The 13,259-nt window shown below is 35.0% G+C and overlaps 1 long non-coding RNA gene across 1 annotated transcript; it reads left to right on the forward strand.

The window, feature by feature from the left end:
- The first annotated feature begins 6,160 nt into the window (after positions 1 to 6,160).
- Positions 6,161 to 13,038, forward strand: LOC127744723 (uncharacterized). The gene is made up of 5 exons (XR_008005691.1): positions 6,161 to 6,528; positions 7,052 to 7,102; positions 9,451 to 9,643; positions 10,576 to 10,667; positions 12,745 to 13,038. It is a non-coding gene; the product is annotated as an uncharacterized LOC127744723 (long non-coding RNA).
- Positions 13,039 to 13,259: the final 221 nt, after the last annotated feature.

The following is a 13,259-nucleotide window of genomic DNA, read 5'->3' on the forward strand; positions in this document are numbered from 1 at the left end:
TTGTATGGGTTTTGTAGAGCTCTCCGCGGTGAATGCGTGGCCGCAAACGGGGCGGCAATCGGAGCTCTAGATCAAAAGTTATGGTGGCTTGAAGATCAACCAAGGGAGAGAACTTGAGAGAGTGTTCTTCCTCCCTTTCTCTCAAATTTCAGCTTGTGTGTGTAACAAATGAGGAGAGAGAGTGCTGAAAACTAGGGTTTTGGTTAAGTTATGTTGGGCCAAGGGCCTACTTTGGGTCCAATTGGCCCGGTTTGGCCCGTTCGGTCCAATCTTGGTCCGAATTCTATGAAATTGGTACCAAAATTCTCGTCTCAATCTCCTCTATCACATTTAACCATAAAAATCACATTTTGGGCTTTCTAGAATAAATTTTCATTTATGGGTTAATTAGCCGTTAATTAACCGGGTTTTACATGGATTAACCGTCTGAGAGATGTAAATCCATAGTTGTTGGCTCGTACTTTTCTTCCAGGTACTCACACGAACCCAAGTAGAAGCGGGTGTTTGTCAGGTACATTCATCTTAATATGATTAACAGAGCCAATTTGTCAGATTGTCCTATTCATCATGATGAAGATCGGGATATACATCTTAGAGATAGATCAAACACGGATCGAAGAAGAAGAAATAGTACTTTTATTAATTCATAGGACTCAGCAGGGCTCCTCCCCTCAACCTAGGAGGTTTAGAAACTCATACTGAAGTAAAAACAATGGAAAAGCAAAAATAATGGCAAACCTCCCTAGGGGAGTGGTCTGAAAGTGAAAAAGATCATAAAGGTATGAAAAAGGTACGAGTTACATAAGTTTAATCCCTTAAATACTAAACAGATGACTAGTAAGGGTAAAACAATCTATTTAGTGCTAAGATCCACTTCTGGGGCCCACTTGATGAGTGTTTGGGCTGAGCTTTGATGAGATCCACGTGCTTTGAGGCTCCTTGGGCGTGGAATGCCAGCTAGGGGGTCCTCTCTGGGCCTTTGGATGTTGGGCTCTGCTCTTTGGGCGCTGGACGCCTAGAAAGAGGTAGGTGGCTGGCGTTGAATGCCAGTTTTGGGCTTTTAACTTTGAAGCAAAGTATAAACTATTATATATTTCTGGAAAGCTCTGGAAGTCAGCTTTCCATAGTCGTTGAGAGCGCTCCATTTGGACTTCTATAGCTCCAGAAAAGCTCTTCTGAGTGAAAGGAGGTCAGATTTGGACAGCCTAGTGCTTTCTCTGTCTCTGAATCAGACTTTTGCTCCATGATGCACCACTATTTTGTGGCACATCTTGTGCTTAATTGAGTGGATTTTATCCACTAATCTCACACTTATTCATGTAAATTGCATGTTTTACATTTTCCTTCCTGATTTTGTACAATGATTGAAAACATGTTTCTTTGGCCTTAATTTAGCTCATTTTAATCCTCTCTCATTACCATTCAATCCCTTGATATGTGCGTTAAGTGATTTCAGGGATTACAGGGCAGGAATGGCTTAGAGGAAGGAAAGGAAGCATGCAAAAGTGGAAGGAATACAAGAAGCTGAAGGAACTGCAAAGCTGTCAACCCTGACCTCTTCGCACTCAATCGGTTATAACTTGAGCTAAAAAGATCCAAATGAGGCGGTTTTAGTTGCATTGGAAAGCTAACATCTGGGGCTTCGCAACGATATATAATTTGTCATAGTTTATCTGGCATTTAGGGATGCGCACGCACAAAACACGCGTCCGCATGGATAGTGCGCAGACAAGCGACGCGTACGCGCGCATGGCGCGTACGTGCGCATGAGCCGCGACCTGTACGTATCAGAATTCGCTCCCAGCGATTTCTAGGTTGTTTTTGACCTAGTTCTCAGCCCAGAAAACACAGATTAGAGGCTGAAGGGTGGAGGAATCATTCATTCACTTTTTATTAAGATAATTTTGGGTTTTAGATGTAGTTTTTAAAGAGAGAGGCTCTCTCCTCTCTCTAGAATTTAGGATTCCTAGTTTTATGCTTTTGAGTTGGATATTACAAAGAGTTACTACCTCCGTGAAGTTTTTATCATTCTAGTTTGTTTTCTATTTCCTTCCTCTTTTGTTTCCTATTTGATTCCATTATTTCTTGATTATTTTCAATTGAGTTCAATTACCATGTCAATGGAGTAGGCTTTAACTTGAAGCTAATATTCATATATTTCAACTTCAAATATGCACTGTTTATTTCATACATTCAGAAAACAAAAAGCAAATGACACCACATCAAACTAATTAAACTAATCTTATTTTAAACTTGAAATTCATGCATCTCTCAATTTTTTTAAAAAAATATTTATTTAAGCAAGGTGAGAGATATATGGAATATTTTACAACTTTTAAGACATCAAATGCAAATGATCATGCAACTAGAACAAGAAAACAGAAAAATAAAATAAATAGAAAATAGAAAAATAACAAGAAATGAGTAAAAGAGAATGAATCCACCTGAATGATGGTGGCTGGTGCTCCTTGATGCGTGGCAGAAGTTGACCAATTAAGAGAACAGCGTTGCACGTATAGCTCTTAACCAGCTAAAATCTGCCTCACCAATTTAAAAGGGGTTGTCACAAATTTTTTTGAAATAAAAATACTGGGGGTATGAGTCCCAGGTCGTCTCCCAACGAGTTGCAGGAAAATGTGCTATTTTATCAATTAGAGGTTTCCAAATGGGTTTTGAGTTTGATGAACAGAAAATTAAATTAGAGAATTTATAGTAATAAAAATAAACTAAGAATAATTATTGATACTTTAAATGAAAGGTCTTGACTACGGGAATATTCAAGTGGAATTTCTATCCTTGTTGGGATCTTCTCAAGTTTAGTGTAGAGAGGTTGCTATTCTCACTCGATTAATCCTTACTAAGTAAGAAAAAGTATGGTGATTAAACTAACTCTTACCCACAATTCCTAGTCCTCTCCCTTAGGGAGATCTAGCGTTAGTAGGTGTAGAATTAGCTAACAGCGTCCAATTTAACTAAGCACTTGAGCATTCCAACTCAAGTGTCTTCTCTTGATTAACCCCCAAGTCAAGTGGAATTTCTACTCTATTGACAAGAATAAAACGCTTGCAGAAATAGTAGAAGAAAACATGATAAATAAAATAAGTATTGAAAATTGATTAAAGGAAATGGTAGTGAACTGTATTGATAAATCCAAACATAACATAAATATCTGAACAGGAATAATAAATAACCAAAAGAGTAGGAGAATAGGGAAACAAACTAGAATAGTACTTCCATGGAGGTAATGGCTCTTCAATATCCAAAGCAAAAGCAATTAACTAAAATCTTATCAACGTAGAGAAAACCTAAAGGAGTAGTAAGATTCAGATCTAAAACTAAAACTATCCTAATATCAATGTAAATGAATGTGTGTCGATCTCTCTTTTGAGTTTCTGCATGTTCCCTCGCTTTATTCTGTGTTTCTGGGCCGAAAATTAAGTTAAAATCCAACCCGCAATTATCTCTAGCGTATTCTGTAATTTCTGCAGATCGCGCAAGTCACGCGTACGTGTCGTCCACGCGTCGCGTCATTCAACGGTTTTCCTTGTCACGCGTTCGCGTCGTCCACGCGTTCGCGTCATTCATGCAGACTCCGATCTATGCGATTGCGTCAGGCACGCGTTCGCGTCACTTGCGAATTCTCTATTTCGCGCGCTCGCGTGGGTCATGCGCTCGCGTCAGTGTTCGCTTGTCATCTCCTTGTTTTCTTGTGCTCCTTTCGTTTTTGTAAGTTTCCTCTCAATTCTCTAAGCCATTCCTGCCCTATAAGGCCTGAAACACTTAACACACGGACCACGGCATCGAATGGTACAAAGGAGAATAAAAATACATAATTAAAAGATCTCTAGGAAGCAAGTTTTCACCATGGACAATTTTTTGGAAAGAAGGGTAAATACATGCAAATCATATGAATAAGTGGGTGAAGACTTGATAAAACTACTCAATTAAACACAATATAAATCATAAAATAATGGTTTATCAACCTCCCTATACTTAAACATTAGCATATCCTCATGCTTACTTGAAGGAGATAAAGTAAATGAGTAGGCAAGTGCAAAACTCATGAAATGCAATGCAACCTATCTATATATGAATGCAACTATATGTTTCTTGTCTAATTGGTTAAAAGTAAATAAGCTCTTCAAAACAAGCATAATTCAAATTCCACTAATTCAATTCATATAGTAAGAATAGATAAAAATGCAAGAAGATAGCTCATGAAAGCAGGGAACATAGATTTTAAGCATTGAACCCTCACTGATGGTGTATATGCACTCTAGTCTCTCAAGTGTATAGGGTAATTACTCTATTCTTCTCTAATCATGCTTTCTAAATTTTGTTCTACACCTAACCAATCAACAATATTTAATATACTAATGCAAACATTATGAGGTCTTTTTCAAGGTTGTAATGAGGCTAAGGTAAAGGTAAGGATGTACATATGGCTAAGTGAGCTTACAAATTGAATATTTAATTAACCTAAGCTTTCACCTAACATACATATACTCTATATATCTCCTAATTTCATACCTAGCTACCCAAAATTCCTCACTTTACATTACCTACTCATGCATAAGCTTTTCTTTAATTTTTATCACATATGCATTGATTTTTCATTAGCTTAACATTGGGATAATTTTGTCCCCTTATTTATTTATTTATTTATTTATTTTTATTATTTATTTTTTTTATAGAGACATAAAAACTAAAACAACATATCAATGCATATGGAATTTTTTTATTTTTTGTTTTACATGAGTAGGTACCCAAATTCCCATTATTTTATCATGACATATTTCCTTATTAACCCTTGTTCCCACAGTTTTCCCATACTTAATTAACACACAATTTATATCTTAAGCTAACCAAAGATTCTATTTGGGATAATTAATTTGTTTTTCTGCTTAAGGCTAGTGATGTGGTAAAATATAGAACAAATGGGATTAAAAGGTTCGGCTTATTTGGGATAAGTGAGCTAAACAAATAATGGCCTCAATCATATGCGTGCATATAACACATTAAACATTGGACATATAGGATAAAACAAAATATAAATTACAATCATAGAGAAGTAAACACACAAGAATAAAATGTTTATGGTTAAATAGTGTAACCATATAAATAAGCTCAAAATCTCACGGGTTGTGTGTTCTTTAGCTTAAAAACCATGTTCCAATTACAATCTTCAAACAAGTTTAACATTTAAATTTTGATTTAAATTAGTGAAATTCTTCAAAAATAGGGTTTTAAAAGAAACTTATTATATTTAAACTAAATAGAACATGCATGCAAATAATCCTATTTCTAAACAATCTATCCTAAAGAAAAACTGACTAAATGTCCTACTTTATTGATGTTAGGGAAGAGAAATTACCTCCAGAAGTCAGGTACTGACCAACCTCCCACACTTAAGGCTTTGCACCATCCTCAGTGCCATCTGTCAGGAACAAAGGTGGGCTGGTAGCAGTATCTCCACAGTCGGGACCGTCATGGCTCCCTGTGCTGGTAAAAAAAAGTGGAGTCCGGAGTGTCTGGGTCTTTGTCAGGTCTGTGGTTTCCTATGAGCAGCTCCTTGAGGTATTTGAATCGGCGCTGGTTGCGACACTCTCGTAGCTTTGCTTTCTGTTCTTGCCGGTCCAACTTCTACGGTATTTGACGGAGCAGTTGACTTGTTAAAGGTGCTTGTTGTGTTGAAGGAGGAATGTCTTCAGCCTGTTCTGTAGGTTGGCTGGTAGTGGCTGCTAGAGGTCTGATATATTTCCCGTTAGGGACGTACTGATCACTTTGTGAAAGCATGGCTCTGGTGTCCCCAGTCCTGTAGGAGACTCCAGCTGCGGAGACGAGATTTGAGACCAAGGCGGGAAAAGGTAAGTTGTCCGCAATTTGTACGTGTCCCATGGCATTCAGGATGTGTCTTTGTAAGTTTAGAAGCTGGTCTGTAATGATACACTAGAGTAAAACAGCCATGTCTGCAGTGAAGGAGGACTCATGAGTGCTCGGAAAAATGTAATGGGACATAATCACTACAGAGAAAAGGTTATATTATAGGAGTTTGTTAACGGAAGTTTTAAAAAAATCCTACAAATTTAATTTTTAAAACAAAAAGTTATCTTCCATTTTGTTAAGAGTTTTATTTACAGCAGTTTTTATTTTAAATAGTAGGATTTTTAAAACTCCCCCAAAACTAAATCAATTCCCCAAACAATTTGGCAATGCAAAGAGCTCTTTCTTCCTGCGAAATCCATTTTCCCACCTCGCTAACACCCTTTTCTGCTCCCACTCTCCTGATATAGTAACTGCTTCATTCTTCATTGTTCACCTTTCTTTATTGATTGATGCTGCTATTCGCGGTTGTGCCATTGCAACTGCCGTTCGTATCTTGTTGCTATTAGCGTTCCGATTGCTGCTGCTGTTGGCATTCCGGTTCCTGCTCGTATTGGTGTTTGCGTTTGTGTTGCTACTGATGTTCGTGTTCCATTGCTGCTGATGTACACGTTCTTAGTTGCAGCTGTTCTTCCATAAAAAAAGGTATGTATATGAACTAATTAGGGTTTATAAACTATTTATCCCCTTTCTGATTAGTGCTTTGTATGACAATATCATGAATTTATGGCTCTAAATTTAAGTTTAATTGTGTTTCTATAATTTTTAATTCCATTTCAGTGGGTAATTGCTATTCCAATTTTTTGTCTTCTATTTGCATGTAATGGGCACATTATTATTATCATAGTGCATTGGTGATTTTTTTTCTTGCTTTTGATTGTTGAAAAGGAACGAAAAAAGGAATCTACAAGCATCTTAATCGATTTTCCATATCGAGCTCCTTAACGATATTTCTGCAAATTCTGCCATTTCACATTTTCACATTTGGCTTTTAGTTTCATATTGTTGATAGTAACACAAAATCATTTATCACTATTGCTTAAAAATTGTTTCTTATGGTTACCGTTTTATGAATTTTTGATTTTTTCTTAGTAACACCTACTGGTTTTTCTTGTAGTTCATTCCTGTTTTTTTTTTCTTCTTACTTTTGATGTATTATATGTTGCAGGTTTCATTGACAAATGTACAAGGGCATCATCCCTACATTGGACAAGAAAAAGTAAGTTCTACCTATATGTTTAATCTGTTTTTTAAGATTATTTGTGTACAACAATACTATTAATAAGGACGTAACTAGTTTTTCTTTGCAACTTTATTAACATATAAGGACATAACTTGACTCATAGTATGACTATTAATAATACTAGAACAGGGTAAAATTAATACATGAAGTGTATATATATATATAATTGGAATTCTTATAATGTGATTAGTAATGGACATTGGTGCTGTAATAATTGGGTATAGCTTTAAAAGAAACTTAGTACAATATAATCAAACATATATGGCTTTTATTTTCTTGTTTCTTTGCATCCACTTCACTGGTATTTAGCTAATTGAAGTTCATAACAGTGGGTGAAGGGTCTTGATAATTTAGTTAGTTCAATCTATTTGAAATCAAAGTATTTGCAAGCACTGTATATAGAAGTATTGTTTAGTTTCATGCATGACTTGGTGTCCTGTTTCAAAATAATTGTGTTTGGTTTGTATCCTATATTCTGCTCTAGTTGTTTTGTATCACAATACTATGAATTTTTGTTTTCAAATTTATTTTTAATTTCATTAGTTTTGATATAGTAATTTTTTCAATTTTCAATCTGTTTCTGAATACAAGCAGGGACATTAATTAATTAAAAGCATAAAATAGTTTAGCTAACTTAGTTTGGTTATCTTGCCATAGCTGTTGCCAGTTCATGCTGAATCAATTATTGTGGCTGAACAATTTGGACCAGAGTTGGTTATTCCTTCCCATAGAAAACATAAAATATATTCACTACTTTTTGTACCCAACTCACTTGTCTTCTCACTTCTCACACTACCATCACCAATATACTACTTTGCTCTTTTCTCATTTTGATTAATTAATTAACTAAATAAGGAGATCCAAAATTGCTATCATTTCAATTGTAGTCAATACTTATATTTTGTTGTTGTTATCACTTAATTAAGACACAATGACATTGGAAAAGCCTTGAACATCATTCAAGAGAAAAAGAAAATAGTTTCAGTCACAAATGACGTGTATAATAACAACATCAGGAGAATTACAATTGAGTGTTAATTAATGGTATGATAAAATTAGTGAACAAAGGAGAAAAATTATACTATATCCTATGCTCGATTAATTAATAGAACCGGCAGTGATAGAATTGCAGCTGCAAGTCTGTCTCTTCTAGCTCTGGGAATTGATCAGACCTCGGGATTTCCTTATAATGAAGATAACAAAAAGGTAATTTATTCGAGGCTGGCAATTGCTTCTGGTCCACATAACCTTTCCAACTCTTCCTGTTGACTGTTGACAGCAAAAGTATTGTTAGAGGACATAATCTAAGGTTTTAAGACCATAACCTGGTCAATGCTAATTCAGTTCAATAAAATTTGGAGGTGTAATTTACCTTGATGGAATTATTTTCAGCAGTAAGCTTCTTGCATTCTTCTAATACTATCTGAAGTTCTTCTCTCAGAGTCTGGCTCTCGTTTCCCAGTGACTCCACCTTTCTTTGCAACTCCTCGCACTCAGCCTGGTGGATACAACAAATGAAAAACATTGAAGGATGTCAAATTGTAGCTTTGGAAACACTGAATATTATTGATAACCCTTAACCATTGCTTGCTTGAAGATAACTGTAAACTACCTGCTTGCGTAGTCTTGACTTCCTAGCTGATTCTCTGTTAGACTGTTTTCTTTTCTGTCTCTTCAGGTCACGTTCGTCCTAAAAAAACCGAAATAGGTAAGGAAAGCTAAGGCTCTGCAAGGTAAAGGAAATAACTAAGAGATGCACAAGATAAAAAGGAAACGTTTTTTAAAACAAGGAATATATGGCCTGAAGTTCAAGAAGATAATGTGTAAATCATACTTGTATCCACTGTTCACCAAGTGCAACTTCACGTCCCATTATAGTAGGAGGGTTGACAGCTCCTAGGGCAGGTTGATTGTTTCTCAGTTTCGTAGCATCAGCCTTTGCAGAAGATGCATTCCACAAGTCCATTCCAATATTAAGATTAGTTGCAGCCATTGACACAGCAGCCTTTCCAGAAGATTGAGTTATGGCATTGTTCTGTGCATTGGCTCCTGAAAAAGTTCACAATTAAGACAAAATTGCTTGAGTAACCATGTAAAAATTAAAGATAGGAAAACATGCAGAAGAATGCAACATACCATTAGCAAGCATTTTGTCAAAGCTTCCTTTCTTGTTTGTAGCTGATTCCTTTCTTGTTTGTCAAAGCTTCCTTTCTTGTTAAAAATTTTAAACTAATTTTCAATTATAGCTTATCAAAAGTCATAACAATTATGTTAGATAATGAGTAGTTTCTAATATTAATTATTGGCTATTGCTTTGTGTGTAGACAACTCCTGAAATTGATCACACATATTGATTGATTGCTGCTGCTAATCACGGTTGTGCCCCTGCTACTCGCGTTCGTGTTGCTGCTGCTGTTCGTGTTCGCGTTCGGGTTTGGATTTGTGTTGCTGCTGCTGTTCGCGTTCCATTGCTGCTGCTATTGGCGTTCATAGTTGTAGCTGTGCTTCTATGCAAAGGTAACAATTTGATAGCATATATTTGAGCTTAGTAATTTGTTAGTGTTATTGAATTTTCCCAATTTGATATTTGGCTTCTTGAAAGATGAAATTATATTTAGTTATTCCAAGTTCATTTGAAACAGAGAATGCTTCATGCTTCATTAACTTTGACCTTCCTCGGTTCCTAATTAAAATGTTATGAGAAAATTTGAAGCAAATCTAATCTTCAGGAATTTAAAGCTTTCAATTTTTAAAAGTTATGTTTTTTTTCCTCCTCTAGACCTATCATGATGTTCTAGACTGGTAGAAATGATTTTTCTTACACAGATGAATTTTGCCATGACCTGTGAGATAGAATTTGGTGCTGCGGATTTGATTTGTGGGAATAGATTAGGGAAAATTAGATGATGAATTCCTTTATAGAATAAAAAAATGTAGATAGTTAAATTGTGAATATAAAAAAATAGAGATAGTCAGTTTTAAATTATTTTGACATGTCTATATAATGGAACTCTTCTTGAAAGCTGCATAGAATACCTTGCCATGTATACATACGAGTCAGTGCCACAACCACTTACAATTATTATTATTAGTGGTAAGAATCATATTATCATGCCCTACTAATTAAAAACAAAATATTAGTTACATGCTTAAGATACAGTCTTTTTTACTTAACTAATAAGTATATTTTATAGATAATAATAGCTACCGTTGATATTGATTTTCTCCTGTGATGCCTAAGATGTAGCTTTTGTCTCGCTGTCACAGCTTTGTATTTAAATTGAGTTCAACCTCTCTCTTATAGTTGAAGTTAAAATAAAGAGAACATTTTTATTTGTGATAATTGTGCCTTCTGTTGCATTTTGTTATTTAAAATTAAAATTTTCTTTTGCTGATGTTCATCCTAAACTATTTTTATCATTTTCTTTTTTCGAAAATTGTTTTTGCAGTATCTGAGTAGTTGATTTGGCATACTTGTTGCTCCTATATCACTGATACATTCGGATCTAAACCACACTATTCAGTTGATTCCTTTTATAAGGTAATTCTCTGCCTCAATAAAGTAATTACATGTTCTTTATTCTGAATAAAATAGTTATAGTTTTGAAATTCTATGTATATCATTTTTGGGATACTATTTTTGAAATATCTATTCTCCTTTTTATGTTTTAGTGATTTTTTTCTTTTTCTACTTTTCGATTTATTTAGTTGATTGGCAATGACTGAGCTCCAAAAATATTTTTGAACAGCATAAACTTTAACATAAAAAACATATAATAATATTCACAGGAAAACAAAATGTATAAAATATAACTCATTTTAGAATGTTTTTTGTCGAGTCTTGAATCGTTTAAAATATAATAACTTAATTATAACTTAACTTTTTATAGTTAGAATGCTTGTCATAAAATTTTATAAAATTTATTTTATTGAATATTGAATATATCTATGACTAAAAATTTAATTAAAAAACTAACCAAGTATAAAATAATACCCAATTAATTACATATAAAATAATTATTCAAATCCTTAAAGGTATTATGAAAAATTATATTTGCTTAGGATTTAGTTTAGAAGATTAAAACTTAAATAGTTGTAACTTGTTAAAATTTTCTATCACTCTACACCAATAAAATGACACCAATACTTAAAGAATAATTTAGTATTTCTGTGTAAAAAATTAAAAAAAATCAATGTGATATAAAATAACATAAAAAAAATAAACAACTTATTATAATGATTACGATGGCGAGATTTAATGTATTAATTACTTTACAAAACTAAATTACCTATTCCTTCTTTATGTTACAACCTTGTTTACTTTTTGGTTGAATAAATTAGTTACAAATGGATAGAACTTGGATTGAAAAACCTCGAACAACAAAGGAATACATGGATGGCATAATTGGATTTCTTGATTTTGCTTTTGCGAGAGCGGCCATTTCGGATAGAATATGTTGTCCATGTCCACGATGTGCATTTGGAAAATGGCATACAAGAGACACAGTTCAGGATCACCTGCTCTTAAAGCCATTTCCCAGAAACTATGTGATCTGAAATCGTCATGGTGAGATACAACCTGTTGAGCCAAGTAGTGTAGAAGTGCAAGCGCCACCATCTCAAGAGAATCTGCTAAATACATTACTGCATGATGTATTCGGCCACCATGGGGATGAAGGTATAATGGGATTAAATGATGCAGTTATACCCGATGGAGATGAAGACATCGCAGATGGAAGATTACATGAGGGCTCCTTTGATGATGGTAGTGAGTTCAATGAATTTTTAAAAGACGGAAATGAAAAGTTGCACGAGGGCAGTAAATGCACAAAGTTGGAGTTTATAATCAAATTGTATCACATAAAGGTCTTGTGTAGAATAAGTGATAAGGCCATGACTATGATATTGACTTTGTTGAGAGATACTTTCGATGGAATACAGCTGCCTTCTAGTTTTTATAAGGCCAAGCAAGTAATTTGCAAACTCGGCCTAGAATATACTAAGATTGATGCTTGCCCAAATGACTGTATGTTATATCTAGATGACACTCCAGATAACATACAAGATACATGCAAGTATTGCGGTATATCTAGATGGATCCCTAAGAAAATAAAGAAAAAGCAAGCTGCAAAAGTTTTGCGATACTTTCCACTGAAGCCAAGGTTGAAAAGGTTATATATGTGTAGCAAGACGGCTGAGCACATGCAATGGCATAATTCTGCACCTGCAAGAGATGGATTACTGAGACATCCAAGGGACGGTGAAGCATGGAAGAATTTTAATGCGATGCACACACTATTTGCCGAAGAGCCACGAAATGTTCGCCTAGGTCTTGCAACTGATGGTTTTAATCCCTTCGGAGCCTTGAGTTCTACTAATAGTGTTTGGCCTGTGTTCTTGATTCCATATAATCTTCCACCTTGGATGTGTATGAATCACACTTCTTTCATCTTATCAATGGTTATTTGATGAGCGGATAATTTATACGCTTTTTGGCATTGTTTTTATATAGTTTTTAGTAAGTTCAAGCTACTTTTAGGGATGTTTTCACTAGTTTTTATGATAAATTCACATTTCTGGACTTTACTATGAGTTTGTGTGTTTTTCTGTGATTTCAGGTAAATTCTGGCTGAAATTGAGGGATTTGAGCAAAACTCTGAAGAAGGCTGACAAAAGAACTGCTGATGCTGTTGGAATCTGACCTCCCTGCACTCGAAATGGATTTTCTGGAGCTATAGAACTCTGATTGGCGCGCTCTCAACGGCGTTGGAAAGTAGACATCCAGGGCTTTCCAGCAATATATAATAGTCCATACTTTATTCGAAGATTGACGACGTAACTTGGCGTTGAACGCCAAGTTCATGCTGCTGTCTGGAGTTAAACGCCAGAAAAACGTCATTATCCGGAGTTGAACGCCCAAAACACGTCATAACTCAGAGTTCAACTCCAAGAGATGCCTCAGCTCGTGAATTAATCAAAACTCCAAGAAAAGCCTTAGCTCGTGGATAGATCAAGCTCAGCCCAAGCATACACCAAGTGGGCCCCGGAAGTGGATTTATGCATCAAATACTTACTCATGTAAACCCTAGGAGCTAGTTTATTATAAATAGAACATTTATCTATTGTATTAAAC

Source organism: Arachis duranensis, chromosome 2 (genome assembly GCF_000817695.3).
Source record: "Arachis duranensis cultivar V14167 chromosome 2, aradu.V14167.gnm2.J7QH, whole genome shotgun sequence".
NCBI classification, from domain to species: domain Eukaryota; kingdom Viridiplantae; phylum Streptophyta; class Magnoliopsida; order Fabales; family Fabaceae; genus Arachis; species Arachis duranensis.